Genomic DNA, 19,167 nt, shown 5'->3' on the forward strand with positions numbered 1-19,167 from the left:
AATGGCCTAAATGCTCCCATAAAACACCACAGGGTTGCAGATTGGATAAAAAGAAATGACCCATCCATTTGCTGTCTACAAGAGACTCATTTCAAACCCAAAGATGCATTCAGACTGAGAGTAAGGGGATGGAGTACCATCTTTCACGCAAATGGACCTCAAAAGAAAGCTGGGGTAGCAATTCTCATATCAGATAAATTGGATTTTAAACTACAGACTATAGTTAGAGACGCAGAAGGGCACTATATTATTCTTAAAGGAAGTATTCAACAAGTGGATATGACAATTATAAATATATATGCCCCCAACAGGGGAGCAGCAAGATACACAAGCCAACTCTTAACCAGAATAAAGAGACATATAAATAAAAATACATTAATAGTAGGGGACCTCAACACTCCACTATCAGAAATAGACAGAACACCCTGGCAAAAACTAAGCAAAGAATCAAAGGCTTTGAATGCCATACTCGACGAGTTGGACCTCATAGATATATATAGAACACTACACCCCAGAACCAAAGAATACTCATTCTATTCTAATGCCCATGGAACATTCTCAAGAATAGACCATGTTCTGGGACACAAAACAGGTCTCAACCGATACCAAAAGATTGAAATTATCCCCTGCATATTCTCAGACCACAACGCTCTGAAATTGGAACTCAACCACAAGGAAAAATTTGGAAGAAACTCAAACACTTGGAGACTAAGAACCATCCTGCTCAGGAATGACTCGATAAACCAGGAAATCAAAAATCAAATTAAACAATTTATGGAGACCAATGAGAATGAAAATACAACAGTCCAAAACCTATGGGATACTGCAAAGGCAGTCCTAAGGGGGAAATACATAGCCATCCAAGCCTCACTCAAAAGAATAGAAAAATCTAAAATGCAGTTTTTATATTCTCACCTCAAGAAGCTGGAACAGCAACAGAGGGACAGGCCTAATCCACGCACGAGGAAGCAGTTGACCAAAATTAGAGCTGAAATCAATCAAGCAGAAACCAGAAGTACAGTAGAGCAGATCAACAGGACTAGAAGCTGGTTCTTTGAGAGAATCAATAAAATTGACAGACCACTGGCAAGACTTATCCAAAAGAAAAGAGAAAGGACCCAGATTATTAAAATTATGAATGAAAAAGGAGAGGTCACGACGAACACCATTGAAATTGGAAGGATTATTAGAAATTTTTATCAACAGCTATATGCCAATAAACTAAGCAATCTGGAAGAGATGGAATCCTTCCTGGAAACCTATAAACTACCAAGATTGAAACCGGAAGAAATTGATTCCTTAAACAGGCCAATTAATTATGAAGAAATTGAGTCAGTGATAAACAACCTTCCAAATAACAAAACTCCAGGCCCGGACGGTTTTCCTGGGGAATTCTACCAAACATTCAAAGAAGAAATAATACCTATTCTCCTAAAGCTATTTCAAAAAATAGAAACAGAAGGAAAGCTACCAAACTCATTCTATGAGGCCAATATTACCTTGATCCCCAAACCAGGCAAAGACCCCATCAAAAAGGAGAATTACAGACCGATTTCCCTAATGAATATGGACGCCAAAATCCTCAACAAGATACTTGCTAATAGAATCCAACAGTACATTAAAAGGATTATCCATCACGATCAAGTGGGATTCATACCTGGGATGCAAGCGTGGTTCAATATTCGCAAATCAATCAGCGTGATACATCATATCAACAAGAAAAGACTCAGGAACCATATGATCCTCTCAATCGATGCCGAAAAAGCATTTGACAAAATACAGCATCCTTTCCTGATTAAAACCCTTCAGAGTGTAGGAATAGAAGGTACATTTCTCAATCTCATAAAAGCCATCTATGAAAAGCCTACTGCAAATATTATTCTCAATGGGGAAAAGCTGGAAGCCTTTCCCTTAAGATCAGGAACTCGACAAGGATGCCCACTCTCGCCACTATTATTCAACATAGTACTAGAAGTCCTTGCAACAGCAATCAGACGACAAAAAGGGATCAAAGGTATTCAAATTGGCAAAGAAGAAGTCAAAATGTCTCTCTTTGCAGATGACATGATACTCTATATGGAAAACCCAAAAGAAGCCACTCCCAAACTATTAGAAGTTATAGAGCAATTCAGTAACGTGGCGGGATACAAAATCAATGCTCAGAAATCAGTTGCATTTCTATACACGAATAACGAGACCGAAGAAAGAGAAATTAGGGAATCCATCCCATTTACAATAGCACCAAAAACCATACGTTACCTTGGAATTAACTTAACCAGAGACGTAAAGGACCTATATTCTAGAAACTATAAATCACTCTTGAAAGACATTGAGGAAGACATAAAAAGATGGAAAGATATTCCATGCTCATGGATCGGAAGAATTAACATAGTTAAAATGTCCATGCTACCCAGAGCAATCTACACTTTCAATGCTATCCCGATCAAAATACCAAGGACATTTTTCAAAGAACTGGAACAAACAGTCCTTAAATTTGTATGGAAACAGAAAAGGCCCCGAATCTCCAAGGAACTGTTGAAAAGGAAAAACAAAGCTGGGGGCATCACAATGCCGGATTTCGAGCTGTACTACAAAGCTGTGATCACAAAGACAGCATGGTACTGGCACAAAAACAGACACATAGACCAATGGAACAGAATAGAGAGCCCAGAAATGGACCCTCGGCTCTTTGGGCAACTAATATTTGATAAAGCAGGAAAAAACATCCGGTGGGAAAAAGACAGTCTCTTCAATAAATGGTGCTGGGAAAATTGGACAGCTACATGCAAAAGAATGAAACTTGACCACTCTCTCACACCATACACAAAAATAAACTCCAAATGGATGAAAGACCTCGATGTGAGACAGGAATCCATCAAAATTCTAGAGGAGAACATAGGCAGCAACCTCTACGACATCGGCCAAAGCAACCTTTTTCATGACACATCCCCAAAGGCAAGAGAAACAAAAGATAAAATGAATTTATGGGACTTCATCAAGATTAAAAGTTTCTGCACATCCAAGGAAACAGTCAGAAAAACTAAGAGGCAGCCCACGGAATGGGAGAAGATATTTGCAAATGACACTACAGATAAAGGACTGGTATCCAAGATCTACAAAGAACTTCTCAAACTCAATACACGAGAAACAAATAAACAAATCAAAAAATGGGCAGAAGATATGAACAGACACTTTTCCAATGAAGACATACAAATGGCTAACAGACACATGAAAAAATGTTCAAAATCATTAGCCATCAAGGAAATTCAAATCAAAACCACACTGAGATACCACCTTACGCCAGTTAGAATGGCAAAAATAGACAAGGCAAGAAACAACAATTGTTGGAGAGGATGTGGAGAAAGGGGATCCCTCCTACATTGTTGGTGGGAATGCAAGTTGGTACAGCCACTCTGGAGAACAGTGTGGAGGTCCCTTAAAAAGTTAAAAATTGAGCTACCCTATGATCCAGCCATTGCACTACTGGGTGTTTACCCCAAAGATACAGACGTAGTGAAGAGAAGGGCCATATGCACCCCAATGTTCATAGCAGCATTGTCCACAATAGCTAAATCGTGGAAGGAGCCAAGATGCCCTTCAACAGATGACTGGATTAAGAAGTTGTGGTCCATATATACAATGGAATATTACTCAGCTATCAGAAAGAACGAGTTCTCAACATTTGTTACAACATGGATGGCACTGGAGGAGATAATGCTAAGTGAAATAAGTCAAGCAGAGAAAGACAACTATCATATGATTTCTCTCATCTATGGAACATAAGAAATAGGATGATGGGTAGGGGAAGAAAGGGATAAAGAAAGGGGGGTAATCAGAAGGGGGAATGAAACATGAGAGACTATGGACTATGAGAAACAAACTGAGGGCCTCAGAGGGGAGGGGGGTGGGGGAATGGGATAAACTGGTGATGGGTAGTAAGGAGGGCACGTATTGCATGGTGCACTGGGTGTTATACACAACTAATGAGTCATCGAGCCTTACATCGGAAACCGGGGATGTACTGTATGGTGACTAACATAATATAATAAAAAATCATTAAAAAAAAGAAAATTATAAACTTTATCTTAGGCTTTTCATATGTGCAAGGCCTTGGTGGTATGGGATCAGAACTTAGGGAGATTTTTATTCTGACCTTTAGTTTGAAGTGTTTCTTTTAGTTTATCTGCTAATGAAGCAGATGTACAATGTATGCTGGGGCAGAAACTGAGTCTACGCTCTGAAGTCTGGTTAAGCCATTTTGATCTTGGTAAATGTTAAAGTACAGCTTCCCTGGGAGCCCAGGAGCAGGGCCCAGGAACTTTGAAGGTAGATTTTCTTTATCAAATATTCAGACCTGGGGAGGAAGTGTTTCTTAAACAGAAGCAGAGAATCCCAAGTGTCACTTCCTTAGTCAAGATCCTCTGGGCCCTCCTAATGGAGGAAGGAGGCAAAACCAGGTAGCCCAATGGATGGACATACATTTCTTTCTATGAAAGTCTCTGTAAACTTTTCTTCTTCAAACTGCATCTGAGATCGGTTTGGAGGAAGATCAAGGAGATTAAAAAAAAAAAAGTTTCCCCATGAATAGGAATGGAATTTTACTTCAAATGGAAATCCTTAAATTTGGGGGCTCCCCTTTGAGAATTCAGAATTTAGAAATTACATTAAAAGATTCTTTACACAAAATAATTTGATTTAAAAGCTATTTAGATATTGATGTTAAAAAATATTGATACCTCACAGAGAATTAAAAGAGGAAGCAGCTGATCTCTTAATGACTGCAGGTAAAGAAGAATTTTTAAGAGGCCTTCAACTTCACAGGAACATCCCAGTGACTGACTCTCTGTCCATAAACAACACATTTTATGAGGTCACAGTTTTTGATTTAATATATCCTCACGATGTATTTCTCAGAATGCATCCTGGATAATTAAGAGAGACTTCTCACCTAAGCAAATCCTTGTAACCAAGCCTTAAGAACAACTATTCCTGCAGATGGATAATGTCAACAATTATCCAGCGGTTCTCAGTCATGACTGTGAATTAGAATTACCTGAAGCAGCTTACTGTAAAAGCACATTTCTGTGATGCATTCCCAGAATTCTAGTTCAGCAAAGCAATGATGGATTCAGGATCTTTGCAGTCTGAAAAGCATCCCAGGTGATTTTAATGTAAGAAGTCTTCAAATTATACTTTGAAAAACAATGTATGCTCTATTTTGTTTACCTTATTTCAAAATAGGAAGGTGCATTTCATAAGCACTTCCTCAAAATTCAAAGAAGATTCTCTATTAAAAACCTATGGTGCAAGGGAAGCCTGGGTGGCTCAGTTGGTTAACTGTCAGACTCCTGATTTCAGCTCGGGTCTCAATTTCAGAGTCTTAGGTTCGAGCCCCGCATTGGGCTATACGCTGATTGTGAAGCCTACTTTAAAAAAAAAAAATCTATGGTGGAATTTAACAAACAAAACAAAAGAGCAAAGGGAATTTAAAAAAGGAAAGTGGGGGGACAAACTGAGAAGCTGACTCTTAGCTATAGAGAAGAGACTTACCAGAGGGGAGGTGGTTGGGGAGGATGGGTTAAATAGATGATGGAAATTAAGGAGTGCACTTCTGATGAGCACTGGTTGTTGCATGGAAGTGTCAAATCACTATATTGTACACCTGAAACTAATATTACACTGTATGTTAACTAACTGGAATTTTTAAAAATTTTAATTTATTTATTTAAGGGGGGGAGAGAGAGAGGGCAAGCACACAAGCTGAGGGACTGGCAGAAGGAGAGGAAGAAGCAGACTCCCCGCTGAGCTGGGCCTCCATCCCAGGACCCTGCGATCATGACGTTAGCTGAAGGCAGATGATTAATGCACTGAGCCACCCAGGCACCCGAACTAACCAGAATTTAAATAAAAACCTAAAATACAATCTATAGCCCCCTGGGCACTGACAATGACAAATTCCCTACAAAAGCCCATGGCTGGGGAAAACCGGTGACTTTGCTCACTCAAGTTTCACTAACAACTCAAACAGGCATGTTTATCCACTCCAGACAATTAAAATCCAGGGATTTCTGCATCTAAAGTGATGGTGCAAGAGGTCCACATCCATTTCATGGAGCTGGCCAAAGCAAGACAGAGAGCTGAGCAGAGACTGGGGATGAGACAAGAGCCATGGATACTTCTAAAAAGCCAGAAACACTTATGGGATCTAGCATCTATTTCAGCATTTACTACAGGTCTGGTTCTGAGCTAAAAATGCTGGATGTGTGTGTGGGGTGTGTGTGTGTGTGTGTGTGTGTAATAACAGGACAAATATAGAATCCTCAGAAATCAGAGAAAAAGTGAAGTAATAAGGTAAGCCGTCCCTAACCATGGGGACTGGATTAAGTTTCCCTCTCCTACCCTCTCAGATACCATGTTTATCTCGATCATAGTTCTCATCTGACAGCATATTTTATAACCCTTTCCTTGCTTTTATTCCACTACAAAGACAATGTGTGTTCTTAAATACTCTGTCCACTACTAACTCTGTTCATGTAATCCAAAATACGGCAGGTGCTTGACATTTATGAATTGAATAAACAAATGTATAAAGAGTATTAGACATATCTTGATTAAAATGGCTATGTCTAAAGTCTACGAAGTCAAAAATCAGTATTACACCAATAAAAACTAAAGAAATTAATCCTAAGTCACATAGATTTCCTTTTCAATTCTCTTTTCTATATTCCCCCCCCCCATGTTATAGGCACTATGGAAGCACTGCAGAATCTGAAATGACGACGCTAGGAGGCTTCTACCAAAAGAATGCAGTCTCAATTGAAATAGAAGACACTAAAAGACTGGCCCCTTCTCTGAATCTTGTTCTCAGGAACTCTCTGGAAGCCCTCAATTTTGGCTTTTTAATTAGGATGACCTATAAACAGTACTAGTCACCCCCACACTGAATAACCACAACTTATTTCCCCAGTCATTTTTGGGACCAGACTGACCACAACTCCCCCTGGCTCCTGTCCCTCCTGCCTGGACTGTCCCCCTCCTACCTCTTCAACACCCAAGTTCAAAGCAGCGGTCTGGCGCAGCACCATCCCAGTGTGACACGGCCTCTCCGGAAGTACTTTTGGGCAGCTGGCTCTGGTCTGACTGAATAGGAGCCAGGCCTCAGGGACCAGTGACTTGTGGGGGTTGACTGGCTGGCTGGCCATTATGGGGGGCCGTCAAGGGCATGCCTTGCAGGAACAGCAAACAAAGACGGGACACTGCACGAGGAGAACCCAGGGACCACGATCTTCCACAACCAGACCCCGAACTAAGATGTGATCCCGATCTTCTCCACGACCCGGCGCCGCCTCTACCCGGGCGCACTGACGTCCCACCTACCTGATGTTGATCCAGTGTCCCTAACGAGTGGCTGGTGACATCTCCAGAGTCCTCAACAGGAAGCAGGCCATGCCTTGCGGGAGTCCCCGCCGGCAAGCACACCCACGTTCCTCAGGAAGGCCTCGCCGCCCTTCAAGGAGTCCACACCCACCCGAGGTCTCACACAGGCAGCCAGGCTTGCTCCAGTGTGTGCTCCACCAGTGGTACACCCTGCCTGAGGCCCTCTGGACACCACCAGCTGCCCCAGCCCGGTGGAGCAGGAGACGGCAAGCACAGAGTCCTGCAGGAAACCAAGCCAGCGCCGCACCACGTTGTTTGTTGGCGGCCCTCCCAGCAGCCCCTGCGGCGCCCGCCCAAACTCCCTGCTGCGCCTGCGCTTCTCCTGCCCAGGCTCCACCGCAGCCTGGAGCCCTTGCATGTTCAGCACGCCTGGGGCGGTGCACAGTGATGCTCCGCAGACGGGTTTCTGGGGCACGCTCCCTGCCTCAGCTCAATATTGACTCTTGATGCTGTTTCTTTTGAGGTTTATTTCAAGATTTCAGAGGCAGCAGAAATGCCCTCCCAGCCGGGCCTTATTGGGCTGGAGGGCGGGGGAGAGGGGTCGGGATGCCCAACACTTTTTTCCCATTTGTTCAGAGGGAAATTCAAAAGTCCCCACAAAATTTTAAAATAAAGGCATTAAGAGGAAAACATGCAATAGACTCCCATAGAAATGATGTTCATTTATAACAGGATTTAACCTGTTATAAAGAAACAATATATTTTCCTCCTTTTTTATTTCAATGTATTCTAGCATGCTTATAAAAATACAACTTTTAACCTTCATATTTTAAGCCTTCTTTTGCTCTCTTAAACAATTTAAGAGAAGAGTAAGGTATCATCTTCCTAAAAGGTATTTTTGTACCCACTCTTTGTTTGTTCTAATTGAAGTATAATTGACATACAATATTCTCTATTAGTTTCAGGTATACATCAGAGTGATTCAATATTTTTATACTTTATAAAATGATCCCCTCAGAAAGTCTAGTTAGTGTCAACTTACAAAGTTATTACTGTATTATTGACTATATTTGCTATGCATCAAATCCCTGATTTATTAATTTTATAACTGGAAGTTTGTATTTCTTAATATCCTTCTCCTACTTTGCCCACCTCCATCCTGCTCCCATCTGAGAACCACCAGTTTGTTCTCTAGATTTGTAAGTCTGTTTCTCTTTACTTTGTTTCTTTTGTTTTTTTTACACTTCACATATAAGTGAAATTATAAGGTACTTGTCTTTCTCTGTCTGACTTATTTCACTTACCATAATACCCTCTAGGTCTAGCCATTTTGTCTAAAGGGTAACATTTCATTCTTTTTTAATGGCTGATTAATATTCTGTATTTCCATTCATCCACCCTTAGACCCAGGGGTACTTCCATATCTTGGCTATTGTAAATAATGCTGCAGTGAAAATAGAGTGGAGCTTTTAAGCTCCTTAATTGTTCACATATATGGGTGTAATTGGTCATAAAATTTGACAAGTCCAAAGTCCATAAAATCAAAACACAGTATTACTACAGTGGCAAGCAAGAAGATTCCTGAGAAATTTTTACCAAGGCAGTTTTCAATCTGTGTTTTTAGTGTCTATGAAGATGTATGAGATTACAGGCATAAGGAAAGCCAGAAGTACCCAGGAACATGCTTCTCCTTATTGAAAACATTGTCCAAAATTATTGGAAGTTTCATCCAGTTACTCAAGTAATCCAATCATTGCCCATTTCTCTCCTTTCGTTTGATGTTTTGGACTCAACATACAAGAAAATTCATTGAATTCTTTGACATTAGTTTAGTTAATACAGAAGTCAACTGTTGCTTATGATTGTCTTTTTCAGGATCCAAAGACATTTAAAAACTCAGCGTAAAATCTGACGCTGTGGTACTCAAACACACTTGCTAATAGATGACGCCACAAGGGACAGAATCAACTCGGTAAGATACAATGTAGATGTAGAGTTTATTTATAGTCTGTGGGTTAAAATTTATTAACTTCTTAATCCAATGCATTTTAAATAGTAACACAATAGCTTAATTTACACCATGAAATATTGAGCCATAAAATACTGATTCCCCGTGTGAAAATTAACTTCTGTAATTGAATTTCACAATTGAATTGAAAGTTTAAGCATAATACACACATAATTCCCAAGAAAAAGTATACTTTTTAAATCAATAGGATCTTGAAATAGTGTCTTTTTCCTCCTCTTGGGCTTTCACAACCATGAGAAAGAATCATAGAGCATTTTATTCTCACACTAGCTTACTTCTGCTGAATGTCTCCTGTCCTGAATGCTTACAAAATGACAGCTCTTGCTATACTAAACTATGATTAGGAAATTAAAATCACTTTCTATAAATATTATAGACAAAATAAACTAGGAAGAGAAATCTGGTTTAACAAAGAGAGAAGGAAAATTGAAAGTCCATTCCAAAGTGAATGTGTGGGGTTGAATGTGTATGTACATGTATGTCTGTTTACATAAAGTTATATCGCATAGTAATTACTATGTGATTATACTAAATTATATTACAATGCAGTTATATTATACTTATAAATTACATTTATAATATAAAATGACATAATAAAATTATAATAATTATTATAGTGTAATATAAATCTTACATTATAAGGTAGTGATACTATAAAGTTGTAAAATTTTGTTTGAAGTATGAAATTATATAGCATAAAATTATATACATGATTTTTGTTATTATCCACAACTATTTCTCTGTAATATAACACAATATGAATTACATCCATAAAACATCAGAATGAAATCTTTAAGCAGAAATCTTATGAGAGAAATGATATCCCCTGAATGAGTAAGAACATGTAGGTTTGTAGAAAGCTGGAATTCAGTAAGAAGTCATGCGTTGGTTACACAGTTTCTTCATAGCTGTTTTCATCTCTTTATTTCTCAGCGTGTAGATAAGGGGGTTCAAGAGTGGAGTAAAAATGGTATAAAACACAGACAGGAGCTTGTCCACAGAGAAGTGATTGAAAGGCCACACGTAAATGAAAATGCAGGGCCCAAAGAAGAGCGTGACTACCATGATGTGTGCAGGGCAAGTAGAGAGTGCTTTGGATACCCCACCAGCAGCATGCTGTTGGACAGTGATGAGGATAGCAGTACAAGAGACCAAGAGGAGCAGAAAACAGCTCATGCAGAGCAACCCACTGTCTGAGATCATAAGTATACCCAAGACATAGGTGTCCATGCAGGCAAGCTTGATCACGAGAGGAAGGTCACAGAAGAAGCTGTCCACCTCATTGGGGCCACAGTAAGGTAAATTCACAGTAAAGGCTACTTGACTGATGGAGTGCACAAATCCAGTGACCCATGAAACCAACACCAGCCCCATGCAAGTCTGCCGGCTCATCACAGTCATGTAATGCAAAGGTTTGCATATAGCCACATATCTGTCATAGGCCATGGAAACCAGAAGTACCATCTCAGCCCCACCAATAAAGTGCAAGAAGAAGATTTGAGCCATGCATCCTCCAAAGGAGATGAGCTTTCGATCACTAAGAAAGTCCCTGACCATCTTGGGGGTGGCAAATGAGGCGAGCCATGTGTCTAAGAAGATTTCACAGCAGGAAGTACATAGGAGAGGAGTGCAAGTGGGGGTCAGAAATCACAGTGACCACAATGATGAGGTTACCCAGCACAGTGGACACATAGATTCCAGAGAAAAATATAAAGAAAAATGCTGGAGATGTTGTAAAGTGCAGAGTCCATACAACACAAATTCTGACACCAAGGAATAATTCTGCAACTCCATTATCTCAAGTTTCAGACTGTTCTGAATCTATATAAAGAAAAGAGGTGGACATGAAAGGGCCTGTCAACTACCAGACACATGAAAGTGATCACCTAAACTTTATCTGAATATAATCTTAATTTGTAAGACAGAGTATAAAATACACTACAAGAACGATTAAAGCCAAGCCCAGCAATAGAGTTTGCGGTGCTCCCACGTTAAGGCTGCTGGTGCAGCCATCTCCACAATGCTTGCTTTGAAAACTTGACAATCCAGACTCCTTCAGGGACTTCTCCTGGTAGTAGTGGAACCACCTCCTCCTTCCGTATTCATTTGCTCACTCACAAGCTCACTCATTCAGACTAGGTCTATGTAACACTGAGAGTTTCCCATTCTCATTCAGTTAATAAAGCACTCAGTATAAAGGGAAATAAATCAATTAACCTAGGGTTCATACAGTTCTCCAAATCCCACATTTTATTACTGCTCTTGTCATCTCTATTAATCAGTTGGGTTTGGGATTAAAAAGCCAATGATCCAATCCATTTGTAGATTTATTGTGTATAAACTGATGACTTACGACAGGATTTAAGAATAGCTTCAGGGGCGCCTGGGTGGCACAGCGGTTAAGCGTCTGCCTTCGGCTCAGGGCGTGATCCCGGCGTTCTGGGATTGAGCCCCACATCAGGCTCTTCCGCTATGAGCCTGCTTCTTCCTCTCCCACTCCCCCTGCTTGTGTTCCCTCTCTCGCTGGCTGTCTCTATCTCTGTCGAATAAATAAATAAAATCTTTAAAAAAAAAAAAAAAAGAATAGCTTCAATGAAAGAAATATTTTTCAAGATCTTTCGACAAGGGCCAGAGCATAAGACTATGCAATAATTTGGGGGGGGGGTAGCTTTCACAGTATACATGAGTACCGATAAGTTCAGCATTTGATTAAAAACATAGTTCTGAACTTCCAGAAGAACTGAGATGCGATGGATAGGTCTCACTATCAGTTTATCATGAGAAATGAGGTGGTACCCCAGTCTTCTCACTAGGAGGAAGATATTGTATAAACGTTTTTATAAAGATATTGAACAGAATTCTTCATGAGTGATTTCACAAAAGATGCAGAACTGTCCTTTGCATGAACTTGTATTATGTTGGCCCTTTACAAAATTGAAGACTATAACATGAAATAATCGTTTGGCAAGGCTTCTCACAGGGAGCTAAAGTTACACATTCCAGATCTGAAATATTCTAATGATGTGAACATGATAGAGTGATAGAATTAAAAAATCTAGAGGAATTCATGGTTATTGTATCTGTTTTAGTCCACTCAAATAGCACCAGTCTCCACCAGGTTTTTGTAAGGATAACAGGAACTCAGATTCTTTTGTTCATCTTGAAGTTTTCTAACTGGATTATATTAAAAGATTTAATTGCAGGACTTTTTAGGAAGAGGTGCTACCCCTCTTTAGAATGGGATTATGTATCTTACTGTTAAACACTGCTGTGGACAAGACGGAAATCTTCACAATTCAGGATCTCTTAAACCAGTTTAGTTAGATGACCCTGACACAAACTAGCATACATATTACAGACCACAACGGCCATTCTTTTATTGATATATTTATGTTCTATGGCCATGAGAATTTTCACATGTAAACCTAAAACATAACTGGCTTTCATTTAGTGTTTTCTAGAGATTTCCCAAATGGAAAACTTGGGAAACAAAAATAAAGAAATGTTTTAAATTAAAGATGCTCTGAAATCAGATACTGGTGATGGTTGACCAACTCTGTAAATATACTAAAAACCATTGGATTGTACCCTGGAATTGAGTGGACTTTAAAGTATGTAAATGATATATCAATAAAACACTTTTGAAAATGGATGCTGAAATAAGTGGAATAAATGAACTTACATAGGGCTCTGATTTCAGAGAATACTATCATTTACTAAGGCATTTTATTTTATTTTATTTTATTTTTTTAAAGATTTATTTATTTATTTATTCGACAGAGAGAAAGACAGCCAGCAAGAGAGGGAACACAAGCAGGGGGAGTGGGAGAGGAAGAAGCAGGCTCATAGCGGAAGAGCCTGACGTGGGGCTCGATCCCAGAACTCCAGGATCACGCCCTGAGCCGAAGGCAGACGCCCAACCGCTGTGCCACCCAGGCGCCCCTAAGGCATTTTAAAGATTGTTAAATGTTAAGTTTATAATCAGAAACAAGGAGGTTGATTTTGTATACCTACAAATGCTACTTAGGAAACAGATACAACAATGACAAAATTTGATTTTAACTGACAAGCTAATATTATTTCCTCCAACAATTTTAAAGTAAAAAATAATGGGATGAATTAGTCTCTGGTTGACCTCTATGTTTGGACATACATTCACCAGATGTCTATCAAAGGCTATTTACTAACCTGGTGTTAGATGGTCACTGCTGGTGCTGCTGACCCCTCAACTTGTATTTCAAATCTACTATCCTTCAATGGAACTTTCGAAGACATACAAATTTTTTATTCTATAGAGGATTTAATAATCTTTTTCTCTTCCTCCTCATCCTGGAAAATAATTACAGAAAAGCATCACTTTAAGAAGCTAGAGAAGTTCAGATTTGAGTCTTCTTTGGACCTTAGATATAAATATCTATATCCTCTCTCCCATCAAATAAAGAATTCCTTAAAGATGGGACATTGATAGCCAATTACCATAATGGAGCTTGGGAATATATTCAAGTGGAAATTTTTGCTAATAAGTCAGGTTAATTTCCCCGAGTGACAAAAGAAGAAAGATTTTAAAGACATCAGGTTCTATAAACACAGGTACAGTTATTTTAATAGTTTAAGCAGAATAATGTGTACCCTTATCCAGTTAATAGACTGTAAAATGTGCCTCTCCTTTAGATAATAAAATTAACAAGTTACATTTTAAAAATATACTGAAAATCTGCCAACCTTGCACATTATTTTATGTAACTTTGATCAAGCATACTACTTTGGAACATCAGATTTATATGTGCCAAAATATTTGCTTTCTCCAGATTTATATGTTCATGAATAATGAAATCTCCTAGTATCTGGGTTACTTTGCACACCACTTATAATTGTCATCTCACCTACCTCCCCAAATCATTTGAGGTTAATTCAGGTTTCTTTTGCTGATGGTTGTATGCTGATTACAAAAATCTTAGAATTTTCCGATGAATGATAATCACATTTACAACAATTCACATGGCATTCAATTCCATATTAGGTGTATAAGTACAACCCAATTTATAAGGGATTTCACTGACAAGACAGCATCTAAGTATAGTAAAAAGTCTCATGTTTTATATTGGCTTAAATAATTGTATTTCTCTTAAAAGGAATCACAAAACTTTTCTAAGTTTTTTTCTCTTTTGAAAACACACAAAGAATAATTGCTGAATAAAAATTGTAGAAGTAACCTATATGCATCAATGTCATTTGTTTTTGATATACAGTCATTATGTGGATACCAACATACTAGGTAAAGCCAAGAATTGCTGAGAAGCTTCTGATAACCAACAGAGTCAATGTTTGATTTGGAGTTAGGAAAAGATTTCCTAAACATGATGATTAATATTATGTGTCAATCTGGGGGAATGTTGTTGAATGAAATTACCATTGAAATTGACGAACTCCAAGTAAAACAGGTTTCCCTCCAGGAGGTGGGTGGGCCTTACCCAATCAGTTGAAGGCCTGAATAGAAGAAAAAGACCAGCCTTCCCAAGCAAGACAGAACTCTAGGAGATTGTCTTTGAATTTCATCTGCACCATCAACCCTTCTGAAACTCTAGCCTTCCAGTCCACATCATAGATTTAGATTCTGAACTTGCTAGGCTCTTTAAAACATATAAGCCATTCCTTGTAATAAATCTCTCCCTCTTTCTCTCTCTCTCCATCTTTTTGTCTGTCACTCTGTCTCTGTCTCTCTCTCTCTCTATGTCTGTCTCTGTCTCTCTCTCCTTCCCTTTCTTTTACCCGAAATCCCTGACTGATACCGTAAATATAAAGTCAGTAATAGAAGAATTCAGAAAGCAAAATATACAAAAATATGTAAAATTTAAAAAATCTTTGTATTTTAGGAAGCATCACAATAGAATTTAAATCCAAGTACAAACTTGTTAACTGTATTTCCAATCTTGTGACCCCAAAGTCACTACATAGAGTTGTGTAGACTTTAAGTATTGGCCAAAGGGTCTATGGAGGCTGACATCCAGCCTGTGCCCCACCCATCCAACAAACAATATGTCCTAACCAGGCCTGGGTTTGCCCCTTGGAAGCACTTTTTCCTAATCCACACAAAGTTCCAGTGTGGTTATTTTAGCCCTGATGACATAGCCCTAATATCCTTAACACAGAAGAAGTATTTATAAATCAGTAAGTGAGAGAAACTTGAAGAGAAAGAAGAGGAAAGAACTTAAGAAAATTAATTTTTAAAAGGAAGAGGTCTAATAGGCCAATAAACATTAAAAAGTTGACCTCACTAAACAAAACTTAACAAGGCATACTTTATTCACATTTCAGATTTGGAATCAATACATCAGACTCGTGGTCAGGTCTTATGAAAATGGATAATTTCATAATAAAAATAGCAACTTAAATTTAAATAACACTTGACATCTCTCTCTATGCCAGGACTATGTCAGGTTGAGTCTTTCTTTTCTTTCTTTCTTTCTTTCTTTCTTTCTTTCTTTCTTTCTTTCTTTCTTTCTTTTTCTTTCAGATTTTATTTAATTATTTGACAGAGAGAGAGACAGCCAGCAAGAGAGGGAATACAAGCAGGGGGAGTGGGAGAGGAAGAAGCAGGCTCCCAGCGGTGGGGCCCGATGTGGGGTTCGATCTCAGGACCCCGGGATCATGCCCTGAGCCAAAGGCAGACGCTTAATGACTGAGCCACCCAGGCACCCCAGATTGATTCTTTCAATTAATCCTCACAACAGTCTAATAAGAGAAACACCATCATTACCAGTTTATAAATAAGGAGACTGAGGCTATGTGTTTGGACACACACACTGTCAGTGGCAGAGTCGATGTTCTAACCCAGGTGCATGGGCTCCAGAATCTATATTCTTAAGCTGTGGCATGCTGCTTCCCTCACTGTTAATAAGAATATGTATCAGGGGGCACCTGGGTGGCTCAGTTGGTTAAGTGTCAGACTCCTGGTTTTGGCTCAAGTCATGATCTCAGGGTCATGAGACCATGCCCCAAGTTGGGCTCTGCACTCAGCCAGGAGTCTGCTTGGGATTCTCTTTGCTGCTCTTCCCCTCACCCCTGCTCATGCTCTCTCTCCCTCTCAAACAAATAAAATAAATAAAATCTTTAAAAAAAAAAGAATGTAAATCAGCATAAATTTTTGATAGACACTTTGGAAATATAAATCAGGCTCCTTGAAAACTGCCAATAGATCTTGACTTAGTATTTCTATGATAAAAGATGTCTATTAAGAGGTTTGGATTAATAAATACAAAATTATAACAATTTAATTCTGCCACAATACTAAAAATGAATTAAAGTAGATCACTGTGATAGAAAATAATGACAAGAAAAATAATATTTTCAATGCACATTTCAATATATTAAGAAAGGTCCATGGTGTTTTCTTTAAACAAAAAGGGGGGGGGGACACCAAGCTATACGTGTAGTGCCCATTCTCCGATGCACTGGTGAATGAAATCGACCATAATTGTCTTCCTCAGGGTACTTACATTCTCACAGAAAATGCAGACAACTGAACACAAACAAAATGGTAATTTATAATAAGTCTAAGGAAAAAATCAAGCAGGGTAAGAGATAGTGGGAATGCCAGAGTTTTCATACCCTGGAAGACAGAAGTAGTCGGACTCCAGATATATTCTGAAACTGCAGCCAATAGGATTTCCTGAAGATTTTTTTTTCAAGTTTTTATTTAAATTCCAGTTACTTGGAGAGAGTTGCAGATGACAGAGGAGTAGGAGACCTTAATTTCGTCTGGTCCCAGGAAGAAGGTAGATAGCTATCAAACCATCTGAACATCTGCGAACTCAACTGGAGATCAGAGAAAATAGCTGCAACTCTAGGAATAGAAAAGCGACCACTTTCTGCAAGGTATTAGGTGTGGAGAAGTGAATCCGAGGAGATTCATGGGAAGACAGACCACAGCGGGAGGAAACCCCATCAGCCAGCTACCAGCAAGTGATGTAGCAGTGGAGCAAAAATCGGAACTTTTAGAAGTCTGCTCTGGTGAGGGACATTGCTCGGGCTGCTATGCGGGGGCAGAATCCTAGCTGCAACAGTGTAGTCTCAGGATCCTCGGGGACAGGAAGACTGGGGGTGCCTGAGTGCAGCAGAGCTCTCAGGCATCAGAGCGGGAAAGATGGCTGCGAAGAGTGAGCCTAGGAGTGGGCTCTTAGCTCAGCGTTGCCATAAACCAGGAACCACAGCACAGTCGGGCTCTCCGAGCAGGAGCCCCACAAACGGCAGAACTAGCGAGAACCCCCTTCTTTCCCTGTGAGGAGTAACTCAGGAGCACACCACAGAAGTCTGTTGGGTTTGGAGACTCGAAACGGGGTTGTGTGCCTGAGATAGAAATGCTCGGTCACAGACCAGGTGACCATGGAGCGTGGACAAAGACCAGGGAAACAGGAGTGATTAACTTCTTTTCCCTGAGGGTACACGAAGGAGTGCCCCCCACCCCAAGCTCTCAGCTCTGGGGACAGAGACCGGGAGGCCACCATTTTCATTCCCATCCTCTAAAGCGGCATGAAAAGCCTTCAGGGAACAAAAGCCACATAGAACAAACTGGAACAGATTACTTAGCTTGGCCCCTGGTAAGGGCGGTGCAGCTCCGCTGGGGCCAAAGACACTGTAGAATCAATGCAACAGGCCCCTCCCCCAGAAGATGAGCCGGAGCATCCAGCCAAGACCAAGTTTACCAATCAATGAGAACTGCAGAACTCTGGGGCTAGGGGAATACAGCACATGGAATTCATGGCTTTTTTCCCACGATTCTTTAGTCTTTCAACCTTAACTTTTTTTAAAAAAAATTTCTTTCCTTTTTCAACCAATTTATTATTTTATCAACTCTTTTTAAAAATCTTTTTTATTTTTCATTTTTACAGTCACACTCTCTCCCTTCATTGTATTTAATCTTATTTTGTATATATATGAGTTTTCCTTTCTTTACAATTTTGGGATGCAGTTTCTACTTACAGACCAAAATACACCCAGAATCTAGTGCATAGCTCTGTTCTATTCACCTGTCTGATCATATTCTCTTTTTCATTTTTTTCTTTTTCTCTTCTTTTTTTAAATTTTATTTTTTAGTTTTTTGTATTATGATATGTTAGTCACCATCATTAGCTTTTGATGTAGTGTTCAATGATTCATTGTTTGTGTATAACACCCAGTGCTCGATGCAATATGTGCCCTCCTTAACACCCTTCACTGGCCTAGCCCATCCTCCCACTGCCCTCCCATTGAAAAACCCTCACTTTTTTTCCCGGAGTCCATAGTCTCTTTTGGTTCATCTCTTCCTCTCTTCCCCCCCCCTCCATTTTCCCTCCCTTCTCCTAATGATCTCCCTGCTATTCCTTATGTTCCACAAATAAGTGAAGCCATATGAAAATTGTCTTTCTCTGCTTGACTTATTTCACTTAGCATAATCTCCTCCAGTTCCATCCATGCTGATGCAAATGTTGGGTAATCATTCTTTCTGATGGCTGAGTAATATTCCATTGTATATATGGGCCACATCTTCTTTATCCATTCGTCTGTTGAAGGGCATCTCAGCTCCTTCCACAGTTTGGCTATTGTGGACATTGCTGCTATGAAGATTGGGGTGCATATTGCCCTCCTTTTCACTACATCTGTATCTTTGGGGTAAATACCTAGTAGTGAATTTGCTGGGTCATAGGGTAGCTTTATTTTTAACATTTGAGGAACCTCCACACTGTTTTCCAGAGTGGCTGTACCAACTTGCATTCCCACCAACA

At 39.6% G+C, this 19,167-nt stretch overlaps 1 pseudogene; it reads right to left on the minus strand.

The window, feature by feature from the left end:
* Window positions 1–10,273: 10,273 nt before the first annotated feature.
* On the minus strand, window positions 10,274–11,227 carry LOC103680438 (annotated as a pseudogene).
* Between the last annotated feature and the right edge of the window lie 7,940 nt (window positions 11,228–19,167).

The sequence above is a fragment of the Ursus maritimus genome, unplaced genomic scaffold (genome assembly GCF_017311325.1).
Source record: "Ursus maritimus isolate PB19 unplaced genomic scaffold, ASM1731132v1 scaffold_80, whole genome shotgun sequence".
Lineage (NCBI taxonomy): Eukaryota > Metazoa > Chordata > Mammalia > Carnivora > Ursidae > Ursus > Ursus maritimus.